We start from the raw sequence: 21,884 nt of genomic DNA on the forward strand, positions 1-21,884 counted from the left end.
ACATCAGACTAACAACCATCCCCTACTACGCAAAATTTTCTGAGTGTTTTTGTCTGTGCATGCACAGCTGTTTGGAGCTTCTTCCTGGCATTAGTCACTTAGTCAGTTGGCGGTTAAAAGTTATAGTAAACTGTGCAATTTGAGGTTAACTTTTGAAGTTATTTCGTGTTTTTTCAATTGTTTTACATCATGGAAAATAGTGTAAGAAAGAAAAAAAGAATTATTTATTCTCACATTAATGAGAAAAAAGACAACATGAAGAAACGAAGAGTGTCTGGAGCCGATTCCAACTTCACCCTGGTCAGTTCGTGCTGCAAAGAGAAGTGTTATGAAAAGATTCAACTTGAGGTACAAACTGAGTTATACGATAATTTTTATAACAATAGCATCAAATCTTTACAAGACAGTTTTCTTTCAAATTGTATGGAAGCATCTGACAATATAAACTGTAAAGTGAATCAAAAGAAAGCACGCTTGAATACTTGGAAGTATGCAGTGTGTGTCCAAGGAGTGAAAACAAACGTTTGCAAGACATTACTTTCAAATCTGTTTCAAGTGTCGAGTAAAAGACTGAGAGTTATTCAAAAAAAGATTTTGTCTGGTGAAAACTTCAATGAGAAACGTGGGTCACATAGCAATCGTCCTCATAAGCTAAAAGAGAATGTTCTACCATTGATGGAAGTCCATCTTCAATCTTTTCCGCAAGATAAAAGCCATTATTGTCAACATAAAACATCCCAAATTTATTTTGAGAACTCTGAACTTGGTGTAAAAATTCTTCATGATTTGTTCCTAAAATTCTACAGAGAAGAAACCGGTCAGCCTTTGACATTGTCATACCAGCACTACTTTAGACTCTTCAAAACTAATTTCAACTACGCATTTTCAAGGCCCAAGTCTGATATCTGTGACTACTGTACTGAGTGTAAAGAAAAATTACATAGGGACCCAAATGACAGTTGTAAAACAGACTATATGTTACATCAAAGAAAATTTCAAAAGCGCCTTGCTCTAAAAAAGGATTACATCAAAATTGCTAAGGAAACCTCATCAGTTCTTGTGCTAGAATTTGATTATGGACAAAATTATGCAGTGCCTCGTATCAATGTGAACAGTCAGTTTTATAAACGACTTTTGTGGCTCTACTGTTTCAATATTCACATTTATAATGATGATTCCTCATATTTTTATTGTTTTATGGAGACCCAAGCCAGTAAAAACGCCAACTCTGTAGTTTCATTTTTGCACGACTGTTTGCAGAAATGCATTAAAAAGTTTACTGGTGTTAAAACAGTGGTTTTGATGTCTGATGCCGCAGGAGGTCAGAACAGAAATTCTACGGTTCTCAAATACTGCTCATGGTTTTCGAAAGTGAATAATATCAATATGATACAGTTGTTTCCTGTAAGAGGACATTCCTTTTCGCAGTGTGATAGGAACTTTGGAATGGTACGAAATTTTGTTAAAAATAAAGAAGTTATTGGCTCTGGTAAGCCTTGGTTGGAGGCTATTGTTTTGTGCAGAAAAAATCCATCTAATTTCGAATTGCTCATGGACAGATCTATTATAAAAGATTGGGAGAGTGCCTTGAAACCACTATTTAAAGCTAAACCAACTTCAGCAAATTGTGAATTCAAAATCATGAAGTATGTTATGATTAGGTACAATGTAGATGGGAGCATTGCATGTTCACAAAACTACATACCATGCTACTTACCATTTTCTTTTCTTCTTGGAAGAAATATTGAAACTATCAAAAATGTTCATCCTGTCACTGTTAATTTTCCAGAATTGAGTGAGAACAAAATTAGGGACACTAGGAGTTTGTTCAAATACATCAGACAGGAAGATGCAGACTGGATAGATGATATGATTAATGAGAGAAATGATGTTATATAGAATATTATTCAATAATCATATTTATGAATATTACATGACTTGAAAAAATAAAATTTGTTCACTATATATCTTCTATTTTCCTTTCTTATGTGGTTAAAATTCGATTTTTGGAAGAAGGGCACATAACATGTCCATATATTTCATATATTTTCATAAACTTCCTAAATTCTAACTCAGTATTAGAAAGCTTACTTAGATTCATTAAATTATAACTATTGACATAATTTTGGATAGGTTTTGAATGAGTCTACACATATTTAACAGTATTAGAGGAAAATCTTTGAATTGAGTTTATTCGAAACACAATTTTCGCTTATGTGCCCTTTTTCCGGAAATGGCCTCAATATTATTATCATTATGTATTTTTTTTGTTTTTTTATCAAGCTGACAAAGGTCAAAGACCTGGATATTTTTGTGAATTTATGTGTGTCTATGTGTTTGCCATACGCTAATAATAATAATATTAGGTATCAATCAATAAAAGTTTTAACATTACAGCATAATTGATTCGCATTAGCATGAAGTGAGCTGTACAACTTCATAATAATCGTACATTATGATAGAATCAAATTAGTAAAACAGGACACCATCAGAATCATTGATAGTGGGATGTAGTAGATATGCTACACATGGTGGCATGAATGCAGTTATAGTGAGAGCTGTCGAATGTCGAGTTGGCCGTGCGAGCTGCGAGCTGCGCTGTCCAAGTGTGTTGTTAGTGCAGGTCAGACTCAGTGCAATGCATAGCAGTGCAGACTGCAGAGTGCACAGCACAGCACAGCACAGTCCCCGTTGAGTGGAGAGCCGCATGGAATGCGGTTGAGGTCGTTCAACCGCCACATCCACCCATACATCTCGTTCGCTCTCCTTGTTTATCAATTGATCTCCCCCTTACACCGTCCTTCTCTCTCGTTGTTCCGTTGCACGCCGCTTTCCCGTTTTTGGCTGCCCATTTCACCGAGATCGCAACGCAAAATCGGCTGCTTTCCTTTCTCCAACACAATCTACTCCTCATCATCGTCCTTACACAATCAAATTCCAGCGTTTCACTGTCAATGTCGACCAGCGCAAAATGTTGATGTCAAATTACAACATTTATAGTCAACTGAAGTGCATTGATACTCTTCTTCGAATACATAAGTTCACAAGAAAAATACGACAGGTTTTGCTATTATTGTTGAGTTGACAGAAGACTGTCTAACCAAAATCAATCAAATTCTTTTTGAATCTTGAATTGACCTACTATCAATTGAAATATAGTATCTGGAAGATTCTTGAAAATCACTGCACGCAGAAATTTAGCATTGCAAATATGTTACTACATTCCAAGTACCCATCATTCTACTAGAAACACTATGTTCTGCACATCATTCTAAAAATATAATTACATTCAAGACGCGTACAGACTCATGCGGCATGAACACGCGCATTTCGCTTTTCATCAGCTGATTTTCAGCTTATTGTATCTGTATATTTTGTACAGAAGCAGTAAGATACATATGGAATAAGCATAGCATCAGCTGATGGAAATCGAAATTCGCAAAATGTTCGTGGCACATATGTTTGCACCTTTGAACGCTCCAATGTGTGTTTTTCTGTGTGATTGTATGTAGTCCTTGGCGCCTATCTAGTTCCTTGAAAGCTATTTCCCTTTCATCAGCTGATGTTCAGCTTATCATATCTGTATTTGTACAGAAGCAGTAAGATACGTATGGAATAAGCAAGTTCATATATTTTTATGGCATAAACAATTTGTTCCATAGCATCAGCTGATGGAAATTGAAATTCGCGAAATGTTCGTGGCGCATAAGTCGGTAAGAACCTTATAACGCACCAATGTGTGTTTTTCTGTGTGATTGATTGTATGTAATCCTTGGTGCCTATCTCGCTCCTTAAAAGCGACAAATGGCATGTGATTCAAAGCTTCTCTCATTATACTCACTCTTTGGCTATCTTTCTTCTCTTCTCTCTCTCACGACATTTCTTTTCTTCTTTCTATTTGTGCAACTGCAAAGTAAGTTGGTAATGACGGTGATGCAGCTGGGTGAGAGGGTACGAATACTAGTCTCACGTCTGCTCACATGTGCTGATGTCGCATAGCTGATGATGTGTGCTCACTTCACACGCATCAAATGCGTCAGAGCTTGGAGCCTGCCTTGTCAAGTCTGCACTAGACACGTTTTTCAAGATCTTAGTGAGACCTAGCGGTATCCATTCATTTATATTTACAAACTTGTAACAATGTATTGTGATAATGAGGGACCTACAATAGAAGATTGTCGAGGAAGATGATGAGAAGAGCAGTAGAAGAGAAAATATAACCATGAGGAGGAATAAGGGAGCAGGAAGAAATAATAATTGAAAAATGAGAATAAGAGGAAAATGGAGAATAAAAGTAAGGCCATTAAAAAAGAAGAGGAAGAATAAGCAGCAATACAAGAAAGGGAAACGAGAAGAGACAGCTAGGAGAGAAAATGTTGAGATTAGAATAAGGGGAAAATGAAATACGGAAAATTAAGAAAAATCACCATTGAAAATACATGGGAGAAGGAATAAGCAATCAAACATGTATGGAGGAAAGGAAAAGTTGTTTGAAGAAGAAGATCAACTGCTGGAAAAAAGATGGTGAAGCAGCTGCAAACAGTATAATAAATGAAAAATAGAATTCTTAATGATGACAGAAGGAAAAGGAACATAAAAGAATAAGAGGCATTCACAAATATAGAGATAAAACTTTTGTAGCAGCTGAAAATGGAGACGAAGTAGATGAAGAAGAAAAAGCAGGTTGGATGAAAAGAAAAAGGAAAAAAGATAAGAGAGTAAGCCGAAGAGGATGATGAATAAAGTATACCCCAATATTGTAAACCTTGACAAGAGAACTCATCAATGGATGTCTTCAGTTGTAATCGAGTTGGAGATTGATGTGGAGGAAAAGATGCGAGTGAGCAAGGTGACTAATAGAGAAGGAATGCGGGTCAGTTGTGGTCATCGTGAGAGTGACCCTGCACCAAACCAGCCACATTCCAATCAACAAACTTCTATTCCATTATTCAAATCTACTAAACTAAAAAATCTTTATATGGTTCCAAACGTTGATTGAGCTTGATAAACCTCCTAGTTTTAACTTGAAATATCGGGGCACCGAGCTTCGCTCGTTTTTTTTATTTATTGATAAACAGAACACAGTTCTCTAAAATGATCGTGTTTATATTTTACAGCTGGCTATACGTCAGCTTATGAATTTTGGAGATATTTTGATTTTCCACAGAATCACTCGCTTACTTTTTACTATCCACAGACGACGTAAGTCTCAGCTGTTTCAGCTAATGATGAATTATCCTTTTAACACCTATAAAACTACATAGTTTGTTGTTCAGCGAGTTTTCCCAAGGATGAGACCTAGTGCAATCGAATTTTTATGTTCCAAATTTCGTGAAAATCGTTAGAGCCGTTTTCGAGATCCGTTGAACATAAATAACCAGATATAAAAATATAAACAGATATACAGAAATAGCTCGCTTAATATAATAGAATTATATTAATAGATTAATGGAATTTAGAACTGTTAACATGAAACTTCACCCTCTTCAGTAGTTCTGTAGGAATGTTCCGAGTGTAATCAATAATCAATAATAATTGTAATAATTATGAATTGGAGCATATTCATTATTTATCAATGATGCATTTTTTGATAACATCAACACAAAGAATGACTATTTAACAGAGTACTGTTAATATGAAATTGTCTAAATGACTACAATGTCAGATTCCAGTGTTCTATTAGTTACTTTACACTATTACTACTCCATGTAAAGAATAATATACTTTACTGTGCAATACCTGTAAAGTGAAATGATAATTAAAAAATATACAGGTTCAGGCACTTTGGAGAACATAACAGTAACTTCTTATCATTGATAAAATCAAGCGTATCTCATCTATAATGACGGGACGTCTCAAACCATACATCATTAGAAGTCCGCAACCTACAATAAACTATAATTATTGTGATGATAAGACTAGCGGCGCCTATTGAAGTGGGGGAAGAAGAGTCAATGATTATTCCTGTGAAGACTAATGAGCGAAATACTGTATTAGCATTGGGGTCAACAGTCTCTACAAAAAACTGAACATTCTACAATAATAACTACAAAACCTCAAACTCAAATACACGATGCAATTTCTATATAATGTTTTTCTTTACCATCTATGCTATTATACAGAGTGATTATCATTACACTACGTATCAATTATATTATGTTCTATCACGTACTAATGAATGGTCATGAATAATTAGGGTTCATACCAATTCAGCTTACAAGTTTATAAAAAATATATGGGATTAAGCACATCCTGAACGGGTTATTTTGAAAAATAATCATGCATAAAGTTAACAGACGGAAGAAAGGCGAAACTAAAAAAAAGAAACAGAATTCAGAGAACAAATGTATTTTAGTTTTAATTGAATTCAAATACATCATTTCGAAACTGCAGACAAAAATCTAACACAGAATAAATATATTCAATCAAATTTAAAAAAGACCTTCTTAGGCTGGCTAATAATCCATATAAAGACACCATTACGCAGAGTATTTACACAGGCAAATAAATTTGAAACAGTGCAAACAAACAAAGCAATCCACGAACACATTGTGTTGGTCTTGACCTTCCAATAATGCTAATAGTCGTTCACAGGTTGAAGCAAACTTCACCTTACAACTAATTGAAAAACACCAACTACAACAACGTTCAATTCGGTTCACAATGTACAGTACAAAACTGTACTGAGAGAATTTAAATTGAAACCTTTTATTCCATCTAGAAAATCAAAGTTTAAAAAACAACAAATTGCTGCAAGGCAACATTACTTGCCATTATTATGTTCTTCTCAATAGAAAGCTTTAAAAAGTTCATTTCATTCATGTAGTAATAAAATCAATCAATTGAAAGTTGAACTTTTGAAGACCATAGACAACAACAGGCGTTCGCTGATATCGTAGTAATTTACACAAAAAGCAAAAAATCTCGAATTTCTGAATCACCTTTTCAGAACTACTAAATGCTAACTTGCGACAAACTTGTAACAGATAATGCTTCCGAAGGTAATTTAACCTAGTTTTATTCAATTAAAAATGCAGCAAAATAACTTCAATTGAACTCCACGTGGAAAACGACCAACGCCAGCAGCAAAATGGATTTGTCAAAGTCTAGCATTCTAGCAATGCCCATTGTCAAGTTTAAAACCATCCACACATTTCAAACATTGGAATCGTAAAAACATTTGAAGGGAGACGGAATATTTGCAAGCTTTTCACAGACATATTCAGGACTCTGAATTGGGACAGTTTGATACACATAATGTTTCCCTAGTTAACTAGCAAGAGCATGTATCCAAAGTGCATGAACCATAAGCATGAGACAAGGTTCTCCAATGTTCGTTGATTCATACTTTTTCATAAGGCCTGAATCAAAAATCAAGAACTACTAAAACAGTACTATACAAATGTCATTCCAATAATTCTCCCCATATTTAGCTAACTGAAAACCCTAAAACACCTCCAATTTCTATTCAATTGTGTTTCATGTGATGGTTGTCTTGCTTATAGTCTGGGTCCAATAAGGAGGGCAAGTGGATGAAATGATATAGCTAGATAGAAAGGAAGTGTGTGAGAGAGGAAGAGAAGAAGGAGATACGATAAATGTGCATGTGAAAGAGGCGGGAAATAAGCTATATTCGTTGGGAGGAGAGGAATTACAAGTAAAGAGGAGAAAGGTACATAGAACTACACTTGAAGCATGGGTGCATCAACATAGATGCTATACTTATACATGCAGACATTACTGTGTGTAATTCCATTTAAGAACTATTCAAGTACTCGCAGTAACTAAATGTATACAAGTACATGTTACACTTATGAAAAGGTGTCGGCTGGAGGGGTAGGATGTAAGAGGGAGCCCGAAGAGGAGGGTGAGGGGTAAAGCGCCGTCCTTCGATCAGGTCGTTTGCATGGTGATCTTGAACAGGGCAAAGCAGAGCAGAGGGGGGGCAACGTCACTTCTCCTTCATCGCCGACTCTGAATTCCCAGTATCACAGGCTCTACAGTGAGGAGATTTACTTCAAATTGTCAGCACTCCTTACGAATACCAGCAATACTTCCCGTTCGAGCTAATGCTGACAGATTGTAGTGAATTCCACGATGGACCTCCGTCTGCTGCGTAGTATAGAAATCGCCGGCTGCTCTCTCAGACAGGATGTTGTTGCTGCTCCTCCCCCCACTCCTCTTCCTCAGCCTCATCATCACCTTGCCGGCGCTTACGTCCTATGAAGACCGCCGGACTGTGTGCCGTCTACTAACTATGCATAGCAGGAAAGAGTGGCCGACCACAGACAATATGAGAGAGCTTCTTTCATGTTTGGACTCGTTTTTCTGCGTTGTTATTGGCAATATAGAAAGTGTTGAAGTAGAGTATAGAGTTGAGTTGGTAGTACAGTTACACAGAGTATTCGGGTATAAAGAATATAGTAATGACCAGGCAAGCAATAGTGTAGGAAGTGTGGTGAGTAGGCCTATAGTAAGTACTGAAATAAGTTAATTATTAGTGGTGCGAGTGCGATATTAGTAAGGCAACTATACATGGTTTTCTATAGAGTTTAGTGGAAAAGCTACTGTTTTGTAGAACATGTTGAACGTGATTTATTGAAAGCCATGTTTTCTTATTTTCATGTTTCTTATGGACAAGATTGTTTTGTAAACCAGAAGATCGTGGGAAATAAGAGTAATAGTGGAAGTTAAGAGAAAATAGTAATGGAAGAAATAGTCGTTTGAAGAGGGTTTAGGAGTAAGGGTAAATAGATACAGAAACAAGAAATAAAAACAATACAAAACATCGATGATGATAACAAGCTGGAAGAATAAAGAAAACACGAAGGCAGAAAAGATGACAGGAAACAAAAACACATAGAAGATAAGAGGGAGCGGAATAAGGAAAAAGGCAACAAATCGAAGGAAAATTCAGTAATGATTAAATTGAGATGTAAAGGCAGAGAATAAAGACAATGTCAAGAAGATGGAAACCAAATGAAAAGGCACATAAGAGATGAAAGAAAGGAGAAAGGCAAACATAATAGACGAAAAAGGTAGATAGACATAAGATAAATTGTTCATAAGAGGCATGACTCAAGATGAAAAGATTGTGAAAGTCAAAGCCTGGAAACAAGGGATGTTCACGAAGATTTACAACCAATAGAAGATTTACAACTGATAGTAAAATATTCAATACAGTATTCTAAGCTTTCTATTTTCAGTGCATTATTTTACAGACTACCAGAGTGGAGAGCGGTTAAAATATATTTGCAGCAACAGCCCACATGACATTTCAATCATGTGAATGAATAAATTCATATTTATTTATTCATTTTCTTTTTTGTAATTTCAAACGACAATCTTTTCTTATTTCTTCGACAGCCTTATAGGCCTAAGTTGCGACAAAAATATGTTCACAATCGAGTAGTAACTTGTTGATCTGTTTTTACAAAGATATACAAAAATATATGTAAAAAAGACGTCTGGAGAATTGCACATTGTCATTTCAATCCAATTTCGTCAGCAGCCATATTGCTACGAAAATAATTTGTTTGCGATGAAATCGGTGTGTTGTTAGAAAGGCGGAATTATTGGCGGGAAGCTGATTCAAGTGAACACGAGGAGTCTGTATCGGCAGGTGGGTGTCAGTGTCACTACTATAGTGTTGTTACATTGTCATTGGCAGCTGACACTCAACTCAACACACAAACTCCTCGCTCTCACTCACTCACTATCCCTCCTCAGATCCACCTTCTCTCTCACTCAGCATCAGTCTATCAGCCAGTCTGTCTCACTCCAGCCGCAGCACAACAGTGAGCAATACGACCTTGGGAGGGTCATTCCATCTCTTCTTACACTTATCCACCCCCACCCAAGACCGTCATCCTGCTTCTTCATAATTTCCTTCTCCGGATCCTTAACTCGCCTTCACCGCTCCCACCCACCACAAGCACAACACGGGGACTCACTTCCGGCGTCAGTCGTCTACAACGCAGCAGCAGCACACTCCAAACGGATCACTACACTTCTAAACTGAATTATAATTGAAATCCTTCAGTTTCCGAATAGGTGTATTTAGAAATTCAACTGCTTTCCAACTTTAGTTCAAGTTACTTAGTTAAACTACTATTTTTGCTTATAATTTTCAATCTCTTAATGTATTAGTAATTTTTTTGGTAACTGAATTTTTATTTATCTAGTGTCAATAAAGTATAGTTATTCTTTTTCTTATGGATTGTCAGAAGACTCCTCCATGCAAACGGACTTATCGTCCAAGAATGGAGTTATTTATTTACTTTTTACTTCTTTTCATATTAATGTTACAATCTAATGTATCGCCTTTACTTTGTTTTTACTTACTATGTAATGTATAAAGTTTTTGAATAAATTGAATTGGATTGAAACTCGGTTGGACCATATAAGAACCAATCTATTTATAACAGAATATTGATTAACCAATCCATTTTATTTCCTCTATTGTTGTACCTACACATATATTTAAACATACATCATTTAAAAGACGCCATCTAATGCTGTGACGTCATTAATAAGCGGTTAAATGGAATGTATGTGCAATGATACTTTTAGGGCCGTTTGCAGTGTGACAGTTTAAACTAAATTTCATTTCAAACTGGATTAAATCCGTATCACGTCTAGTTTGTTATAATGTGTTTCATTTTGAGTTTAAGCCACCAGCTGATTAAATCGAGTTTAAGCTTTGACTGTGCAAACGGCCCTAACAGTCTTGAACTACAAGTTCTCAATAAAATTCGTGAAGGCATTGAAATTCTTCAGGTATTTAGTACTTAACGTTTTTCAAAAGTATCAAGTTTTTGTTGATTCTACTAGCCTACTATTTTAGCAATAATTTAGAACAGATCAGAATATTAGTTTCAAATGGAACTGTCTGACTCAGTCGTGGTTTCAAATACGTCTGACTCAGACGTATTCTTCCCCTCTTCACTTACAAACCGCCAACATCTGATTCAGTAGAGCTCGGGCCATACTTATCATGCAGCTTGCCGATCCCACTCCGATCCGATCACATATGATCACATGACCCTACCACCATACCATCACCCAAAACCCTACAGAAATATCGGACATGAGGATCAGAACGCTGCATGATACGTGTAGCCCGCGCTTCATAGTAGTTCAATCAAATAGTGAGAGCTCTTGAATATAACGTGATCTATAATGAACTCAGTACAATAATCATTGATACGAAAAAGTCAACAGATTCTGTTACTAGAAATGTGATGCTTCAACCAACATGCTTCACGTTGACATATAAGTCTATATTTTAATCACTATATCCGCAATGATTGGCCAAGATCAAGATCGCCAATTGTGACCGATTGGATGAATCTATCAAAACCAAACTAAGGAGGCATCAAGGTTGTCAAAGTATTTTGCATAGAGAATTTAAATTATTTCTTGTGGTATTGTAGCTCTTTCCAATTCTAACAAATAACGCATTGCCACATGCAGAAGCAGAGGGTGCAACCTTAATCTTTGCTTGAAGAAATATAAGAGCTACTTGAAACTCAAAAACTAAGAACTCTTCCATCAGAAGATAATGTTATCCTTATCCTGTATTTTAAACCTTATCCTTCAATAACTGAGTACAAAGCGGCATGTTTGCTTTGTAATTATTATTATTGTTGTTGGGATTTGACAGTGTGTGGCCACTCAGCTGTGTGAGTGAGACGGCAGTTGCAGTTGTTTGTTTTTGATTGCAGTTTATTGTTTTGCGGTTAACTGCGCAGCGCACCAATCAGCAGCACATCATTCAGCAGCAATATCTTCTTATTTTCGGATGCGGCATTCTTTGCTACTCGCTACACTTGGGAAAAAGAAGACGCTGAGAAGTGTAGACGAAGAAAGAAGAAGACGAGGTAAAAGATAGATAGAAGAAGAAGGAGAATAATACATATGGAGAAAAGATCACGGAGATGGAGGAAGAAGAAGGAGAAGGAGGAGAAGGAGAAGAAGACGAAGAAGAAAAAGAAGAAGAAGAAGAAGATGATAATGAAGAAGAAGAAGAAGAAGAAGAAGAAGTAAAAGGAGAAATTCACGAATATGAAAAAATGTAAGCGAAAGCACACAAATTGCAACAAATATAAACAATATCGGAATAAATAGGAGAAATCAGGACAGAAACAATATAAAACGAAGGAGGAGTAAAGTCATACGAGAAGTAATGGCGGGTGGAGGAAATGAAAATTGGAAGTGGAGAGGGATAAACTAGAGCAGGCAGAGAAAGAATAAAAAAAGTGAAGTGAATAAGAAAATAACACAAGTAAAAAGGAGACAGACAGAGACAGACAGAGAGAGAGAGAGAGAGAGAGAGAGAGAGAGAGAGAGAGAGAGAGAGAGGAGAGAGAGAGAGAGATGAAAAGGAAGATGCAAGTAGGATAAAAATAGCAACAAATCGAGAAGTGAAAATAACAAAAGTTGGGAAAAGCAGGGAAGTTAATCATTGGATAGAAGATCAGAATGGAAAGAAGAAGGGACACAAAATAGCACAGCAGTTAAAAGGAAATGTGAGGAAGAGTAAAGTTGAAGCAGTAGTAAGAAAAATATAAACACTAAATATAAGGAATGCTACAGAACATAAGGAGAAGCAACAAGAAGTAGAGGAAGAAATGAAAACAGAAAGGTGGAAAATGAGAAGTAAAAACGCTCTCTCATTATGCAGTTTTTACTTCGTTTGTTCTTGTGGTTTCAATAAGTATAGGATCTGATCATGTGTAGAAAAAAAGTTTTCAAACCCATAATAGCCCTTTAAATGTCTGTGTTTTGAATAAATGAAGATAATAACCATGATGGTTTGCCATCACCTCACAATCATTGTTCTTCTGAGAATCATAACTGAATTATGTGTTTACTTTTTTGGATAAGTGTGGGTGTATTTCAAAAACAAATAAAACCATAAAATTTATCATTCTCTGATTATTGTCGCTCGTAAATTGATTTATAATCTCCCAATAGAAATGAAAATAAATAAAGCCTTGCAACGGACGACACAAAAACCAAAATAAATGAATTTACTGAAATTTCTAACTATATCACACGAGGATTCTTGATAGAAAAACATTGTACAATAGGCCTACTACTGGCGGCAACAACTGAACTAGGGTCGATGAAAGAATGTAGGCTACTATAATAGCTGTACTGAGCTACGTAATCAAAATTGACATCTTACTCATTCACAGTAAAGTTCATTCAACCATTTCGCACTTTCCTATTCTATTGATTCAACTACATTTGACGTGGTGACGTAAATCGCTTCTATTTCTGTCTCTAGAAGCGTTTTTACACTAAAAGTAGAAAAACTATAACTAAAATACAACAGAGTATCCTACAATCAATCAACTATTCATAGTGGAACTATTGAAAGAACTGGGAACCATAATTAAGTAGCTATTACAGTAGGCCTACTATCAACAACTGTCTTGAAACTATTATTTATATTGAAACTACAGTATATTCAAGACATTATTGTCTTTATATCTGACAGCCTACCTAATATCAAGTGGAAAAGTTGTAAAATATGAAAAACTTCAAAAGATTCACACATTTTTACACCTCTCGGTGCTGATATAATAGGATTCTTCTACTGTATTAATGATTTTTCTAGAAATAAAACGAATAACCATTAACACCCACTTACGCTGATAATAGAATGAAATAGTCTAATATTGGTAGCTCATCACCCACTTTCACTAAAAATAGTTGGAGTAGGAAAATAATCATGAATTTGCAACACTTTTATATACCCCATGGGTGGAAACATCCATTACCTGTTATATCGATAACAGCTGTTATCACATTAACATAAATTGTTTGACATAAAAAATGAAACGATATTTCCATTTGTTCTCAGGAGAATTGCTAAATTGGTTCATACATGGGGAGACTGCAAAAATAACAGAACACTCCCATAAGAATCTTTCTAGGACATCGGCCGCGATCACGTAAACGAAAACCTACATTTACTCCAACAATTTATTGGTTAATTTGATACCAGCTGATAACAATAAAACAGTTATTGATGAGTACTTTCAGCTAAGGGCCGTGCTGTAATGTTGCAAATTTTCGTTTTCTTTTTCATGCCAAACAATTTAGCTTAATGTGATAATTTTACATGAACGAAACCTGATTCGCACCTTGCGAAAATACCCATCAGCTGTTGTATCATTATCGAGAACATAGTGGGACGACAATAATAGAAACGGCGAGTGTCACACAATTGTGTGCATTTGACCAGTTAACCTGAACTCTGACGTCAGCGCTGACGTAAATCCAGCGGAAACAAGACTCTCAATTCAATTCGCAACTTCAACAATAGTATCAGGGGGAAGAGAAACAACCATTTTGCTCGTGTTGCTGGTTGAAATTTCATGGCAGGATACAGCCAAGTCCAAAGTGATTGGGGTACACTGATATTAATATAGGTAGCCAGACGATTCAAAAACGATTTTGGAATACCGTACTACGTGAACTTGTGAACTCATTGTAAACGTAAATTTAGAAACGTAAATAGCTTATAAAACCCTTTAGAAACGTAAATTGTGAAATTAGCTTCACAAACTAGAAATAGTTATTTGTGCAACTAGTGCGCAAAGTGACAGTTTGCTGCACCGAAAGAAACGTTTACGCCCGAGCCGTAGGCGAAGGCGGAATGGCTTCTTGAGTGCAGCAGAGGAACTTTGCGCACGTTTTTCACACTCAATTTTTCCTACAGTTACCATTGAATAAGAAAAGTGAGTAATTATGGGTAAAATTCGCTGAAATGCATCAAATGTTTTTCTGTGTGATTTTAATATTAATAAATTAATAAAATTGAATAATGTAGTAGTAGTGTTTGAATGCGGCTGTTTGCTGAGTGGGTGGTGGCTGTCCTCGAACTCGGTGTCCTTGATATTATTATAACGTGGACCTCACTATACCACAGTCATTGTTATCAACTTTATTTTTGTTTTCGTGTACTAATCCTCCATATGACCCACCAACTATTTTGCGTTGTCATGTTGCAAATCTGGAGTGCAGAAAAAATTTTCCCGCACTAGAGCGGAAAAGTGATTCTTTGCGTTCTGTAATCAGTGCAGGAATGGCCACTCTCCAAGGTAACTGTAGGAAAAATGAATTTTATAACAAAATTTCAAAGCTTATTTTTCAAGTGATAAGTATTCCTTACAAACTACATAACAGTCTACAAAATAGCAACTTATTAGAGATTGGATTATTGCCCAAAACTTCAAGTTAGGATAAAAACCATGGAAGAAATAACATGGTAGTGTTTTGTTTCCCCTTTTGATATTTGTGATAGTGTGCAATGGTCAACTCTCTCAGCCGAGGATGATCGATCAATTTCAAGTGAATAAACAGAATGAGTGCAGCATGTTTGGCAAGTGTGACGTCACTGGGTGCAACGAGCTCACAATGCAGAAGCACACAAACAACAATCACACTCAAATAATAAACAAGCAATTGACAAGAAGAGCACGTGGAGACTGATAAGCGCCAATCTGATGGAAACAACTAATCGATGCTTCAACCGGCAACTTCTCTCTTCTCTCTCCCAACTCACTTATATCTCAAACTCTCTAATACACTGTCTCTCTCTATATCACTCTACATACGCTCCCGCGCTCTCTCTCCTATCTCTACCCCCATAAAACTCGATTCATTTCATCTCTCTCACTCTCTCTCTCTTACACATAGTTGTACTCTATTTCTAATTGCATTTTACTAATTATTTCATTACTCTTTCACAGTTTATAAACTGGAACTGCATAAAATAGTTCGCTTTATTTCAAAATTTTATACAGTAGAATTCAAGTCAGAATAATATTGTAGTCTGTTTAAATAGATCAAACTGATCTAACAACACTCTAACATACACCAATGAAACTATCTTTTTAAACTTTTCTCGTACTGTATTAATCTGAATACAGGAGAGAAATAATTGGAGATTCAATTGTTTCCCCGGGTTTTCGAAGGAATCAAAGGATTCCCCAGCTTTTTTTGCTTCAAAAATGAATACAATACTAAAAACATGCATTTCATCTCCATATCGATCAATGAAGTTCCCAAGTTCATGTTTTGTGAAATTCATTCAACTATTAACTATAACTTTTATAGTAACTATATCGATATATCCATTGTTATTATAAAATTGAATCTACATAGAAGAAGTACTGTAATCTAATCTATCATCTTTCTCTCATAATATCTTTTACCTCAATTTTTCTCTCTCTTAAAACTCCTTTTCTCTCCGATATTCTCTATCTTCCTACCCCTTTTCTCACTTGCTTCAACCACTCTCACCAATCACAACTGCCTCTTTCAAAGCCTTCCTTCTCTTACCACTATACTGCTTCTCTCTGTCTCTCACCACCCCACAGTCACTCTCTCTCGAATGTACTCTCTCCAGCACTCCTCACTCAACAGTGGTGAACAATTTATTTACAGTGTCAGAATGTTGGTGAGGGGTGCAGGGACAGCCAAGGACGTTTGCAGCGTCCATAAACGACCCTTGATGACAAGCAGCCAAGGCAGAGGCAGAGGCAGAGGCAGGGCAACTCCACAAATAAAACTGTGAGCCATGAACTTTCATTTTTGTCAGTTATTTTTCTGCTCGGCACAGTTGTCCTACAGCTTTCAAGAGTGGCGACAGCATGTGAAGATACTACAATCTGTTTTTACAAAAATAAACGTCAATAATTATAAATTTAAGACAGATCAACTTCAAGTTGAATTGTTCAGAAATTTCTGAAGAACTGCAACATGTGGTGATGGTAATACAGAAGTCTATTTTTAAAGATGAAGTTCTCAATACATGATAATTCAATTATATTGAATTAATTACATTGATAATTAATTATCAATCCATAATGTAAGTGTTACAAGCAAGTTTGTTTGATTTAAAAAGTTCAACGTATGTGATTCATTAGTGTTTTAAAGAATTTTATTGTTGATATACATGCTTCTATCAATAATTAGATTGAGAAAAGTATCCTTGATCATGATTTGTGCATGAATGCTAAAAGTTTCATTTTCTATTGTTAACGCTTTTCTATTGCGAATAATACGCTGCCTCATATGATTCTATTAGTCTATTCCTCCATTGAACAACTAACTAAACAAAATTAATTGATTCATTAATTTAATCTAAATACAAATTTTGTATTAACATGTTTATTTTGGACTGAAATTGTAAAGGTGAAATTCTAACCTTATCTTGGAATGTGTCATCACCTATAAATTTGGAATAAAACTAGCACAAGGACCACCTTATTATTTTATCTACCAATGTTATTACATCAGTGTCATTTGTATCTTAAATAAATATATGAATAATCTATTTTCAACTCTTGCATCTTGCACATCCAATAAATAATTATAATAATCAATAATGATAATAAACTATTTATGAATATTTCAACCGAACTCCCTAGCTTTGTGAATAGTTTCAAGACGTTTGTCTACTCGTTAATCGCCAAAATAATTGACATAATTTGCAACTATTCTTTCCATTTTCCAACAAAACCGACACAAATACTGTGTTTTCCCGTTATCGGCATTCACCTAACTCGCTACAGAGTGCTACAAAAGTGTTAATTTATATCATTTTAGAATTGGACTTCCCATTAGATGCACTTCGGAAATACCAAGTCATATCTGCAGTTGTATAACTGCATAATTGTATAAAATTCTTTGTATGCAGCATTACAGCATACTCAAATTTGGTATATTTCCATTGATTAACGTTCTTTCCAACAAATATAACTATTAGGAATTTTATTGATAGATTACATCAAATAACCATTCACAAATATAACAAAAATACTTTTCTCTGCCATTTATCTTATTTTCTTTTCTGTGAAAAAACATTTTTAAAAAATGATCGTTTGCTTTGAAAATATTTCTAATTATTATCCTTTTTATGTTTCTTTCATTAGAGATCCAATATCTTTCCACCAAGTAACTTGGTACTACTTGGTTAGTTTTTTTTATATAATACGGTTCAAAACTGAATTGTTCCATGAATGAAAATATTCTCAGAAAACAATGTAGAAGTAAAGTTTGGAATTCTTTCATCTAATAATCGTGTTTTGAAGTAGCCTCCATTTATATTTTGTTCACAATAAAACTATTATTATCAATTTTGTCTACTATTGCTCAATTATTGTCATTTCAAAGTTAACAATCTGTGAACCTACTCCAGAAGACGGCTGACCTTATCACACTATAATCATGCAAATAACTTTTCAAAACATACTTTCATAACTTTTCAATTCGGATTCACAAATAGAAAAATGTTTAAAACCTATTATTTAAATTTCATTGGATTTCGATTCACAGATAAAACTATCTTTTGATCCGAAAACTATATACTAACAAAATTAGATATGTGCCTCAACTGATAATATTATTCCAAGTTTTTCCCAGTACAGTGTAACACTTGTCAAGCTGAATAATAAGGAATCAGTTACATTCAAACTTCTGTAGAAATAGGGAAAAGAAAACACTCATATGGGGTAAAGTCAACGCATCTTTCACTCTCAATAAACGTTACATCTATGTAAACGAGTTTCGCCTACACAAAGTAGTAGAGAGTGAAGAGGAGGAGAAGGTGAAGTAGTAGGAGGAGGGAAAGGAGGAGGTGGAGACAAAATAATAAAGCTACGGCAAAACATTTGAAGAAAAAACAACTGGAAAAGTCTCCAAGAGCGCGCACCCCCTAACCCTCCCGCAACCAACTGAGCCATGGAAACAGTCAAACATTTTCCATTCTTTCTTCCACAGAGTTGAGAGATTAAAATACACACACAAAAAGCGACGACCGAGTAGTAACAATGAAAGAGTGGCGTACAGAAAGTTGTAGAGTAGAATCTGATGGAATGGGAGAGTTTACTAAAAATAATGGCAGGAGGGAAAAATGGAAGAGGGGAAAAGTAGAAAATATACCCCCTCCCCAACACAATACCATCGATATTGTTGTGGAACGGCGAAATCCCCCCCTCTAACCTCTAGCCAGCAGCAGAAGATAAGCTCAGGCGGCAGCAAAGAAACGGGAAGATTCTAAACAATTTTTAATAAAGAATATCAAGAGATTAAGGACGGGAGAAGCGAGAAGCCGCTGAAAAGGCTGGGCCTCCAACCCCACAGCAAGAGCAGACCACAACGATAAAGTCTATAGCGGCCGGAAAAGCGGTGCAAGAGAAGTGAGAGAGAGAGAGAGAGGTACGGAAGAAAAGGATGATATACTAAAAAAAAAGATCAAGTCTATGAAGGAGAGGAATACGAGGTGGAAGATGAGAAGGAAAAAAATTACATTACAAAGGAAAAAATTGAAGAAAACTAGAATAAATAAAAAAAGAAGGAAGATGGAGACGGAAGGAAGAATTGTGACGAAAATAAGTAGAGTGGAGGACCAGGAGGGGGTGAAGCAATGAAAAATGAGGGGGGAATAGTATAGATTGAGGTGAGGTTCAGGAAAGCAACGAGAAATAAAGCAGGTACAGGAAATATACTACTATTGGAGGTGGATAAGAGGAGAGAGGAAGAAATTGAAAAAGATTGGTAAATAATAGGAGTGAATAAATGAAGAGTAAGATACAGGAGAGGGCTGAGAAGATAGTAGAAAAGGAACTGGTGAAGCTGGGAGAAAAATACGATGATTAAGAAGGAAAAAGAAGCTGAAGAAGGAAGATATAGATGAATGACAAGAAGGTAATAGATGAAGTAGGAGATAAAGAAGAAAACTGAAAAGCTGCAGAAGGAAAAGCCTAAATATCAGAATCTGGAGGTAGGAGTGAAATAATCTGGAGGAATAAGTGAAAGAAGCTGGAATAGAGAGAAGAGTAGAAGAATGTAGAAGCAAAAAGAGAAAGATGGAGAGAGGAAGAAACTGTACGAGAGTTATAAAGTAGGAACTGGAAGATAAATATCTAGTAAAGGGAAGAGAATGAGAACGGAAGCTGAACGAAGAAGATAAAGAAAAGGGGAAACCAAAGATGAAAGATAATAGTGGAATACAGATAAAAAGTGACTGCAAATAAAATAGTAGGGGTTGCGATGCAAGCAGAGGGTAGAGCCGAATAAAAAATCCATTATCGAGTTCATCACGTGGCTTGAATTTCGTATTCGAAGAATTTCATCAACACCGATCGTAAATAAGACTTCTCGTCATTTCTAAAAATAAATATTGGAGATGAAAATACCATCAACTAATATCTCAAAATTAGATTCTTATGTTATCATTAGCCGACAATCTTTCCAAACTGCCGCCACCTCAACGGAAGACAACATTGACATTATAAAAAAGGTGCTATATAGTTCAGAATAATACAAATAATATTTCTCATAGAATGCCTACTAAGTTGATAATAATGGACATGCCCCTCCAAGATTTAATTTTTCCAAGGTTTAGAAGATTCTGAACCGTAACGTAAGAAGATTCCTCTCAAAGCGTCCTTCTCATCAAAATGATACTCTGAGAAACAGCTACTAAAAAATTAATGTAGACTACTTACAATTATTTGAACTTGCCAGTCTGAGCCACAAGTAGTACACCAATATCATAGTGAGATTCAACTAACCTGCAAAAAAAGAATAAATAGTTGTAAAATTGAAAATATTTGTTGCTTCGAAAAAGTCGATAAAATAAATCATCAATAACTATTTTATTTATTTACTACATGATAAATAAATGGACCCTGACTATTGAGAGAGAATACATTAGGACTTGAGAATGTATATTGAATTTAAATATTCCTTCATATTTCTCCATAGAGACAAACAAGTATGAAACACTGGATATGTGAGAAAGAATGTATCAGACTTCGCCCCATCACACTTAAAGGGCCGGTTTCCGAGCTCGGGATTCAGCTAAGTTCTAGACTTAAAGAGCTGGAGTCAGAAAACTGGCTTTCCAAAACGGGGCGTAGTCGCAGTTTTTATTTTCTCATTTCTTATTGGAAACGTTTCACTTGACGAAATTGACCTTGCTAAATAGTTCAAAATAGTTGAAACTTTACACTATTTTCTCTTTATTTTGTGTTCAATTTTCTAGTTTTTCGAAATTGAATTCAAACGTGACTATGACAATGACTACGCCCCGTTTCGGAAAGCCAATTTTCCAACTCCAGCTGTTTGAAGTCTAGAACTTAGCCAAATCCTGAGCTCGGAAAACGGCCCTTAGTACTCGTTTCATCTTATTTCAAGGCTGACACCACTAATAAATTTTCAACAAACATATTGAGCTCTCATTTTGTTTATAGTTGCCCAAATACGGTTGTTGAACTACTTCAAGTATACAAATTTTCCTTAATTTCCACTAAATATCAAATTTTTAATTCCATCAATACATAATAAGTAAAGATTATGAATTATCTCCGGTAGGCGCACACAGATCGTCATCGGACGGACGGCACGCATCGGACGATTAGATTTGATGGATTGTTTTCAATTGGAGTGCGCAAACCTATTGGATGCGGATAGGTATGCGCCTAATTGAAAACAATGCATCAAATCTAATCGTCCGATCCGCCCGTCCGTCCGATGACGATCTGTGTGCGCCTACCTTAAGTGTGCTGTAATGAACTTTGAATATTATGAATTTTATTAAATCACATCATTTACATGTCACGGTTTGGTATACAATTGCAATCAAGAGGACATAAATATAATGTGAATATCATATAATAATAAAATACCGATTTAATACTAGAAATAAAAAATGAAAATCCATGTGCTCTTCTTTTTATTTTGTTTATAAAAAATAATTTATTCAAATACTTGATAATGCCATCATGGCCAAAACATGTCGAAACAAACAATTTTAAGAGAAGGTACTAAGATTTCCATTTTTAGTTTCTAAGTTTTTA

The 21,884-nt window shown here is 35.5% G+C and overlaps 1 protein-coding gene across 1 annotated transcript in view; it reads right to left on the minus strand.

The window, feature by feature from the left end:
* The window catches only part of LOC111056107 (insulin receptor), a 151,249-nt gene that overhangs the window by 97,561 nt on the left and 31,804 nt on the right, over positions 1-21,884 (minus strand). The window lies entirely within an intron of this gene.

This window comes from Nilaparvata lugens, chromosome 2 (genome assembly GCF_014356525.2).
Source record: "Nilaparvata lugens isolate BPH chromosome 2, ASM1435652v1, whole genome shotgun sequence".
Classification (NCBI taxonomy): domain Eukaryota; kingdom Metazoa; phylum Arthropoda; class Insecta; order Hemiptera; family Delphacidae; genus Nilaparvata; species Nilaparvata lugens.